Below are 11,061 nucleotides of genomic sequence, written 5' to 3'. Positions count from 1 at the left end.
TTATGATATTCAATATGTTGTGCATAACAAACTTTATTTAAACAACAATTGTTATTTAATGTAACATCAAGTACCAAATTTTGTTGATATATGAAATTTAGTTTAGTTTAGTGGATTTTCAACTATTTAACTTTTTATTTGATTGACTTTATTAGTGTCAATTAGGATTTAAAGACTTAGGTGGAGAAACATCCTTGACTTAATATTCTTATCAAGTCAAATCTTATGAGTGGTTTTGAGAGAAATAAAGCCTTTGTTGTAAGGATTTTCTTGGCTACAGTGATTAGCCTTTTAATAAAGTTTTTAGGATTTTCTCTACTTACATGTGCAGTCTTAGATTTCTCCTTTGTGGTATGAAAAATAGCTTGACTTGGTGTTGGTTAGATTTTCCATCTTCTCTTAAGAGTGTGTTAATTGTACATTTGTAATTGGTTTTGATTGCATACTTTATATTTGATTTATGGGACTCAATCTACGCTGTCTAACCAAAGCTTTACACCTCTATATTTTCAAGATACCATCAAAGTACAAAAATATTGTTTAAAATAATCATGATCTAACACATACTGTGTGTGTTTTTTTTTTTTTTTTTTTTTTTTTTAAATTTTATGCTTATTATTTAAGTAATTATTTGTAATTTTAAATAGTGAAAAACGCATGCCAAGTATCATATAGCAATGCAGATAACATGGATGTTAGATGGCAAACCAGGTGAGGTCCTTGTCTCCAAGAAACCTAAATGAGTAATGAGTTAAAGATACAGGTTCAAAGCACACTAGAGGGAACTTGGCCTGGAGCTTAGTAAGCAATAAGCATTGGTGTTCTATATTTATTTTGGCCTTCTATATGATAAGTTATTACAAAAGAAGTTCAAATTATACACACATATATATATATATATATATATATATATATATAATAGTGGAAATCCGTGCCATTGACTACAAGAACTTGGCATGGAGCTTAGTTAGCAATAAGCATTTCCAATGGGAACTGTCTGTTCCTATGCTCCACCTCGATTGAAATCCCCAGGTCTTTTCCTTGTATGTGTCTAGTGTGGACTTTCCATTTGTTCTAAGGGTTGACATCCAACATGCTCACTGACTTTTAAAAGCTAATGGTTGAGTTCCATTTGTGAGTAGTTGTGCCCTTAACAAAAGAAATAAAAGAAACAAAACAATAAAACAATAGGAATCCAATCTTTTAAAGTGAGTATTGAACAAATGCCAGTGGAGGCAATTAGATATCAGTGTTGTCCCGCATTGGGGTCAACAGAGAAAAAAGATAAAAGAAAAAACAAAAAATATAATGCATGCATGGATCTCAGAGCTGTTGATGTGGAGGTTGCTGGGTACTTGTGCCTTTCAAAACTAAATAAACGAGTCAAACCCTATTGATGAATTAGTGAACCTTTGGCCTGCTTAAACTATTGTTTTCTCTTGTTTGTCTTCAATTCCTTTGAGTGGCTCCTACACCTGACATGGCACATGATCCAATGTGACTTATGCTGACTTGGTGGTGTCTATCTGGCATCAACATTCAATTTAGCATGGACTGATTTTAAGATACATAGTTCAGGTTTTCAGATATATGATGAAGGGTTTAGGGCTCAAATTTTTAAGTACAACGTTTTAAATTACAGGGTTTGTGTTAAGGATTAAAAAATTAGGGTGTAAAATTTTTACATTGTTTGATTGATTTGCTCAATTCCTCAGGAGAGAGGGGTAAAGTGGGGATTCTGTAAACTACTCATCTACAGTTCTCCTTGCTTTTAATTGTTATAACAGGGTGGCATGATGTATTATCATTGTAATTACTAGTTAAATGTCACACAATTATGCACTTCCAATAAGTTGTGATAATATTTTGACTGAAGTGATTTTTAAAAATAAAAGATCAAGGAGGTGTTGAAATGTTCCACAAAATAAGTTATACAAAAACAAACACACCTTTTGGTGTGCAAAGTATCTTCACCAACCATTCATGTAGATATTTAATAGTTTGGAGGGAAGAGAGATAGTTTGGTGTGTTGACTCCTCATTCATCTTGCTGTTGCGGTTGTATCGTTTTAAAATAAAACAAGAAATCAGTTAAAATTCAATCGTTTTTTCCTTATTTATTTTACTAAAAATACTCTGTTGTTGAAAATTTCAAGTCTGCAGGCAATATATATATATATATATATATACATATAATTTGTGCATTTCTGAATTGTAGTTTAACCTAGTTTAATTCTGAAACTACAATGTATGAATGCAGGTTTCTAATGTTGATTTATAGGATGATCATCTTTTAAGTTTAAATTTATCCCATTGAGATAATAACATGACATGTAATAAAAACAACAATTCATGTCAAGAAAATTATGGCCTGATTATGAAGTTATCATTTTTATAATTAAAATCATAATGGTATCTCTTGCAAGTACTTTAATTTGACATCTTTATTTTTAATATGTATTAAAGAATTTCAGTATTCCAATGATCCATCCACACACACAAATATTAAAGATGGATTTTTGACATGTATTTGTAGTTTACAATTCAATTATTTGTCATGTTACCAAAGTAATACAACATGTTGATTTTACAAATATGTTCAAGAATCAATTACCTATAGATCTAAGAACCAACTTGCACAAATTTCAAAATAAACAAAATAAATCAAAGTCAATTTTAATTTTAATTTCATAAATATAGTATTACTCAAGTATACAAAATAAATTACATTCAACAATAATCAACAAGATATTCAACATTAATATGTGGAATACACAATGAATTTTTTTACTTTGCATGTTTAGAATGTCAAAACATCCATCTATCATCTATCCAACACCTAACATGCACTCATCCATCAAGATAGAGCAAAGCTTGTCCACTTTTGTGGATTGCCCAAACTGGATGTTACCACATTTCCTATTGTTTTATTATTATTATTATTATTATTATTATTAATGTATCATTCTGTGTGTGCATTTTTATTTTTTTCATATTTCTTTTTCAATTGATTTCCAGAATGAAGTAGATCTGTCTGAATAGTTTATTAACACAAGGAAAAGCAAGAAGCTCTAAACTTTTGATTATCTGATTGCAGAAAAGAAGAAAACAAAGTTTACGTAGCATTTACAGAAAGCCTTGAATTCAGACCTAGCACCCAAAAAAAAGCAAGTGGGGCAGTACAACAATATGAGAGCATGTTCTCCATCAAAACTTGAACAAGACAAAGGCTCCAAGTAATTAGAAGCGGAGAAAAACCTTTGGAATTGCTCACAGTAAGCCACTGAGATAGTGAACCTCCAAGCTTTTCTAGTGACTATCCAAATCCTTTAATTGAATGGCCAAAATTGGGGACCTAGGAAGAGTAGATTGAAGGATTCAAAAATCTCATCCACACACAAACCTCACTTAGTTGGAGTTTTGATTCATGTTCTATTAAACCTTAACATCTCAACCCTCCAACACCTACTCTAGCTCATTTTCTCATGTGTGTTTATCTTTATGAAGTGGTTGAGGCACACATTTGTTATTGGTAATTGCCATTCTGAGGGGACAAATTCCATCCAAATTCTTGTCATAGTGGATCTGAATTCAGTTGTGATGTTGTCATTTTCAATGAGAGTAATATCAAGAGTAATATCATAACGAGTTTTCCTTAAACCCCTGAAGTACTATTATAATTATATTTTCTGTTTTGGTTTAAATTGTTTATTTTATTTTGTTTTTTAAAATTATTATTCTTCTTCTTCTTCTCTGGCTGTTAATTATGTATCAAGTTTGATGTACTGGGGCTCAAACAAAGATTGGACTTTATGATGTTTCCACAATCATTTGTGTAAAATATTGAACAACATACTTAAATTCTTTTTACTTGAAAAAAGATTGAAAAAGGGGGGGGGAAAAGAAAGAAGAAGAAGAAAAGAGACTAAAAGAATTTAAACTAACATTTTCCACACATGTTGTCAACCAAAAATTGCCATTTTTTGTACCAAATTTATTGATTAAAAAAGAAAAAGGTAAAGCAATGTAAAACATATTATTTAAAAACATGAATGTCATTAAATCATTTTTACTAACTAAAAACCTTAAATTTACATTATCAATTGCATTTTCTCAATAACAATTCATAAGAGCAAACATGTCCCCCATGAATGAAAACTGTGTCATATTTCAACATTCAAAAATTGTGTTCCCAAACATAGTCATGGTCCCAAACATAGTCATGGTCCCAAACATGTGTGTGTGTGTGTGTTTTTTGCAAGTTCCAATGAAAAATCATGCCCTTGGAAATGAACCAATTGGCACACAATCAACCTTGCAATATCAGCATTGTTGTGCATTCTGAAGTCACTCAAACACATGGAAAATAGAGAGAAGCAGTGTGTGTTATTGTGATCATGTTCCCAACCTCACCTTTTGCTTTTTTGACGTTCTCGGCACTCTCTATGACCAAGCCCCAAGCCCCATGTAGGGAAGCTTCCAAATAGTTCACTAGAACAATACATGAATAGTAAAAAATGTAGTTGGGCAAGGGGGGGGGGATAATGCTTATATTGAATATTCCATATCTATAGAAGGGAGAGAGTGCCCATTTGAGGGAAAGTTTGTTCCCAACCAGCAGATTTATAGGATGCCACAAGCACTTGTCTTTTATAGAGATCTGTGCCCCAGGAAGGAAAATGGACATCCTCTATTAATATCACCAATTATTTGGTTCCTGTTGGTCAGAAAATGGACACCCTGGAGAGCTAAAACTAATGTTGTGCCAGCGTGGCATGCCTTGGGGTGAGACGTGGCGAGTGTGAGCGGGATGGGATTCCGACGTGGCAGATGATTCTTAGTCTTATCTGGTGGCTGGTCCCCCTAACTTGGTTAGATTGTGTTTTTTCATTCATCCATGTTGATATGCATGTGTTGGGTTGTCTGTCTGGTGGCATTACTTGATATTTGTTCACTTGTATATTATATAATTAGGGTTGCTTGTTAATATATATATATATATATATATATATACATACATATGTATGTATAGTTTCTCAACTAATAATTTATTTTATTAATTTGAATTAGGGAAATTGCTGAATTATGCAATGACTCCTTTATAGCTAAAAGTTATTAAAGTTAGTCTAATAGTAATCATAAAGCTGAATTTTCATCAACGGAAGAATAGTCTATTATGCTTAGATCAGTTAAATCAGTTATGGAGGTAGTTGAAGCAACCAGCACTACACATTTGTATGCAGCAACAATAGCATATGTTCATGTGGTTGATGAATTAAGATAGGTCCAAAAGTCCTGCACATGCTTTGTTTCTTTTGGACAATGAGAGTGTCTTGCCCAATGAATTGCAAGCAAACATATCTGGACTCTAAATCAACCCAACAGATGTAGTTTTCAAAAGTCATCATATTGCACACATTCCTGCTTATAGTCCACATTCAAACTCAACACTCAACCCTTTACCAAGAAATTCTCTTACAAAGTATATCTCTTACCATACAAAGTATAAGATGTACATTTAATTTTTTGGATGTAATCACATGGATGAGGATCTACAACTATTCATCCAGTGTAGTCCAGTGGAGGAGTTGTCCTACGAACTGGTGATATTAATGGGAAAAGCAATGAAATAATAACCCGTACTCTCATCACACATACATATAAATATATAATATGAATAATATTTTAACCTAGATTTTTTTTTAATATTTTACAAATATTGAATAGATTAAAACTAAACGAGTACCCGAAATTGTGTTCAAGGAAAAAAATTCATCACATATTAAAAAATAATAATCACTGCACTAATTACGTTTGCAATTAGTTTCTACAGTTGATTTTAATATTTTTATTCTTGTTCTCCTTCATTGCTCTATGAGGAATCACACAGAAAAAATATCATGGTTTTTTCATAGTTGATACCAAAAATTTCTTCAAATTGAAAATCCAACAGTACAAAAAAACCACTGCAAAACCCACAAGTCCCAACTTACTTCCAAAATACTACTACCAATAATAAAAATAAAAATAATAATAAGCCCCAGGCAATCAAAGCTTAAGATCGACGAACAGATGAGCGAGCACATAGTTTTCGGACGAAATGAAAACTGATAAATGAACCACAATCATGGTAATAACATCAGGAATGGTGTCATCCTCCAATTGTGGCATCCAATGTACGACGACAGCGGGTGAGAAACACGAGGACGTGGGGGTTTGAATTCTGGAGCCATCAGGAGGAGATTTAACCACAAACACGCAGTTGGTGAGTGTGGGATGATGTCCGGTGCTGCTCACATTCTCTCTCGCAGCAGTGAAGGAGATGACGACGACGACGACGATGACAAAGTCGGAGCAGACAATGAGACAAGCATCGTTCGGGGGGGGTGGGACGACTGACTTGTTCTATAAATGCCAGGGCTGCTACACTATCTCACAATGGGCGCCTGGATTAACCAACTCACGGCACAAACAGCATCCAACCCAAGTCCCCTCAAAACAAGGGCAAACAGACGGCAACAGAGACACAGCCAGACGGCAATTAGATCAGTTCCCGGAGCACCCGGCATCATAAAAGAGAGACCTTAAATGCCATCTCAAGGTTCGGTTCTCTCTCGCTTTGTCTTGGCCCCTCTGCTACAGCCAATATGTGTGACCGACCTGCAAGGGTGTGCATCACTCCGTAATCATGAAGCGATTCTTACATCCGTCGCCTTCTGACAGGGCCAAACCAAGCCCCTCACTCCCTTTTTTTGGAAGTCACTATTGGGTGCCGGTGAAGTTGGTTGGTTGGTTGTTTTTTTTGTTTTTTTTGTTTTTTTTTTTTGCGTTCGGCCAGCTCCAACTCTACCCAAATCTCTGGGGTTGGGTGGGTGGGTGGTTGGGCGAGTCTCTTCCTGAAAGAGCTTCCCGTCAGATTCCAGATAAATATCCGAAAGCCGATGGATCTGCGTGCAGCCACAGTTCGAGACGGAGGAAATCCGGAGGGTTTGACTTGTTTTCTCAGTTGTGTTTTTTGGAATAAGATTGGCTGCTGCCAGCATGATTGTAGATCCTGTTCATCCTGGGGACTCGTAGCCCCTAATTCTTGGACTTGAGGGGGAATGATCAGGAATGGTGTAATCCTCCAGTTGTCTTTTTCCAGAATGTATTCTTGCTTTATCGTTTTGGGGCAAGCAGTTCCTTGCTGCTAAATGCGTATCAAATGAACACGACCGATGACCAGTAAATGGATCCGAAGTAGACGACGACGACGAGGCAGTGAGAGAGCAAACCGCAGCGAAACCTCGTCACCGAAACTACTCGTTTTGGAGGCTCCTCAGCTAAAGCGGTTGTAATTGAGGGAATTCGACCTAGTGGTTCAAACCTCGGCGTCGTAGGAGAAGAGATTTTACTCGTCTATTGCGACTACTAGTTATGAGTAAATAGCGTCGCATTTGATTGTAGATATGTAATTGATGTGAAGCTTAATGTTGAAATACCTGTTAAGCCTGTGAGTTAAAAGCCAAGCCGAATTGGGTTTCAATCCAGTTGTCGTGCTTTGCAAAAAACAAAATGTAGACATTTTCCAAGAGATGCCTTCACAACATCAAACGTGCAATCTTAGGGAAGCCATCTGAGTCACACCCTATTTTGAATGCATGTGCATAATCGGAAGAAACAGCCAACACAGCCTGGGCATGTGAGTAGCATGCATTATGCAAAAACTTCCCTATCTGAGGTAAATGTCATTACTTTATGGAATGTCTGATGAGCTTCCGACACGATTCGAATGTTGGAGGGTTTAAAATCAGGCAAATGCCGCGTCTTTGTGCAGCTGCGGCAGTTGTGAGTTTGGAAGACGTCAATGCATGCATTTGCTGCAGCATGAGGGATCCGGGCTCCTTTCTTATCTCTGTGATCGCAGTAAAAATCTCTCTATTGTCTCGTAATGCTACACTGCGTGCTCGAATTTACGTCCTTTGAATGCCAGGAATATCGTGGTAAAGAGCGATGGAGGGCATTCTGAAGCTTCCCACAGCTCTGGAGTCAAGCACAGTGGAGTTTACAAAGTCCACGAATCTTGACCGATGGGATGAGAAGCGAAAACCAGGTTTAGAGAAGCCAATGCAAGCTTAGGGTTGCTTGCCATTGGCTTTGGGAAGAAATTCCTCGCCAACTGTTTTACTTCCACCTCCGCAATAGACTTGATTGAGAATCCTTTGGCAAAAATCTAGTGGAGTTTCCACTTAACATTCCGAAACTGAACTTCGAAGATCCGTCGATTTTATTTTGTTTTGTTTCAATTATTTGTAAGATAGATGGGCGATTGTTATAGATAACCCGAGAAACTGGTTCAACTGCTTATTCTAGAAAGTGAGAATAGCGAGAAGCTGTGCACCTTCCTGGTGCGGTTTGAGTGGCATTCAATTATTCTGAATTGATCTAGTTTTTTCGCACAATCGAGTCCTTCTCATGGGTTTGATGAGACCTCGTTGTCTGTTGGATTGATTTCTAGTATGATGCACTTTTATCTAGTGTCTGAAGATTCGAAGTTTTAGACTTTTATATTGTATATATGTATGTGTTATTTTGAGCTTGGAACTTTTTAGCCATGCATAAATCATGACCTTAGGCTCACGGAAAGGGTTTGATGCATTGTTGTGACAGCCACGGAGTCCAAGCGATTTCCTCTCCTGCAGTCCTTCCCCTCCCCCAAAAGCACACTCCGCTTGTGATTCCGCCATCCCCGCGATCACTTCAACTAAAAGCGCAATGGGGTTGAGTTCGGAACAAAGATTAACGCCGTCGAAGCGGCACATGTTGCATCACAGAGCCTGGTCTGTCAGGGGGCTACCGAAGCATGTGGTAACAGTCAACATTTGTTGATGGAAAAGCCGTTACGCTCAAGTTAAACAGGATTGTGTGTCTCTATCTTCGATTTCTTCGAAGAAAGTTGTCGACGGCAGAGATGAAGACAATCTAGCAACAGCTACAATGAATGCCTTGCTCCGGAAAAAGGTATATGCATTTGGGCTCCTCCAATTCGCATCAGATGGAGCCAAGCATCTTCCAGGTGTGTATGTTCAATTCTCTTTCAATGCCATCTTTTTGAAAAATATGAAGTTTCTCGACGTGTTCAGCATGGTTTTGAGCTTGTGAGGTTGTTGACTGGAGATGCAGGGCGTGCAGTCCAATACAAAACCACGATCAAGGTGTTCACCTGGAAGAGATTCAGTTCATGACACACAGGACAGACCTCTTTGTTGTACACAAAGTTGTCTCATTCTACATGCTTGTGTTTCGGTCACTCTTCATTCCCCATCTGCTTCTGCTTCTTCTTCTTCTTCGTCTAGTACTACTATTCTTAATACCATGTTGTTTGAATTCACTGAACTTTTGCAGTGGTTGTGAACAAAAGGGAGCAAGAGCGTGCAGAATGTGAAGACCTGCTTGCTGCATAAGCCTCACTGAAGAAGTCAAGGCAAAACTTAGAAGCCATTGCTGACAAAGATTGTTTCAAAAAGTCGAACTGAGCTTTGCATTGACGAAGTCTACTCTTTTGCATTGATGGAGTCTAATCTTTTTGCATTGATTTAGTCTCATCCTGTTGCTTCGGCTGGAATGACTGTGTGTGGCTGCCAGTAAAATACGCTGACCTAAAATAAGTTGCAGGTATATGCTAATTATAATGGCCTCGCAAGCAACCTTTGAGATGAATGTTTCTAGTGAGTGCGAAGAGCTGGAAAGTTTGCTACAAAGTTGTCGGTGTAGTGTATTTCACTTTTGGGATTAGTTTAAAAGGCCTTGTTTTACTTTGTTTCAAACATCAGATATGTTGGTCAAGACATATGGATGAAGAGTAGGACTACAACAGGCTTGCTAGCATAGGCTATTATTTGCACACTTTGATAGAAAACAAAGCACCAATAATAATTTAACTTGCAAATATTGTGAAGATGGTTTTATTTCAAGAGAGTTTCTGAGAACGTTGAACTTGAAATTGAACTGAAATTATGTTGTTTTTCCAAACTACCACTATTTATTTGCATAAATACAATTAAAATTTTTTTAATTGCATAGAATACAGTTCACTGCATATATATCATAATTAATATTACTAATATCTTTAAACTTTTAGACTAACCTTTAAAAAAGAAAAAGAAATCCAATCAATGCATTGAATACTAAACAAAAAATATAAGTATGTTTTATTTCTATTGATTGTGTATTTATGGTGCTTAAATTTCCAAAATATGTTCATTTTTAATATCAGATATTTGAAATCTGGTTCAAATACTGAATATGTGGATTAAGTAAATTCATCAACCAGTTCTGAATAATAATCTAATTTCTCAAATTAAATCTCTCAATAGCTACTGTCAGTTTTAATTAAGTATATCATTGTTATATTTACATCTATAAATTTATAACATATTATGATTCTAAGTTGAAAGCAGAAGCAATTTGTTAATCCAAATATTTGATAATACAAGCTATATTTATATATGATTTGTTAATGAATATGATCAATATTTTAGAGAATTATTAATGCTACATTAATTGATATTGCTACACCCCACATGACCTCCACACTATTTAAATTGATCAAAAAGTATGTTTGTATGCCTAGGGCACATTTTGCAGTCCAATATTTAACTCCAATATTGATCCAAAAATAGAATAAATTAAAAAAATAAAATTTTGTGTATTTTTGGGAGTCAAATAAATGAATAAAAAAAGCATGATTATGTAAAAAAAAAAATTCTAAAAATTTCTAAAAATGATTCTTAAAATAAAATTATAACCCTTTTTTCATAAAATATTTGCTATCTCTTTCTTAACCACAATTCTTTTTAAAGCAAAGAAGTAAAAAATGTTTGAAAGAAGGTGCATATTATTAGCTAGTTATCTACAAGGAGGTTAAATGGGATATTGGAATATCAAGTGGAGATGTAGCATTAACAATTATCTTATTTTATTATACATTTAGATTGATATTTTTTATATTATTAAATTAAATATATTTATAACTTTTATTTTTATTAATATATTATAATCAATTTAGAAAAAAAATATGAAA

General features: G+C 35.3%; 1 long non-coding RNA gene across 8 annotated transcripts; it reads left to right on the top strand.

Annotated features, from left to right (window-relative positions):
• The first annotated feature begins 5,173 nt into the window (after positions 1–5,173).
• On the top strand, positions 5,174–10,053 carry LOC149987726 (uncharacterized). Of its 8 annotated transcripts, none has more exons than XR_016506636.1 (4): positions 5,174–6,600; positions 7,972–8,091; positions 8,649–9,054; positions 9,162–10,053. It is a non-coding gene; the product is annotated as an uncharacterized LOC149987726 (long non-coding RNA). The 8 variants fall into 8 exon arrangements; XR_016506635.1 differs by having other exon boundaries at positions 5,180–7,680; XR_016506634.1 differs by having other exon boundaries at positions 5,180–7,719.
• Positions 10,054–11,061: the final 1,008 nt, after the last annotated feature.

Source organism: Physcomitrium patens, chromosome 15 (genome assembly GCF_059467195.1).
Source record: "Physcomitrium patens ecotype Gransden chromosome 15, ASM5946719v1, whole genome shotgun sequence".
Classification (NCBI taxonomy): Eukaryota; Viridiplantae; Streptophyta; class Bryopsida; order Funariales; family Funariaceae; genus Physcomitrium; species Physcomitrium patens.
Note: the sequence above shows the minus strand (reverse complement) of the source record. Positions and strands in the feature narration are given on the sequence as shown.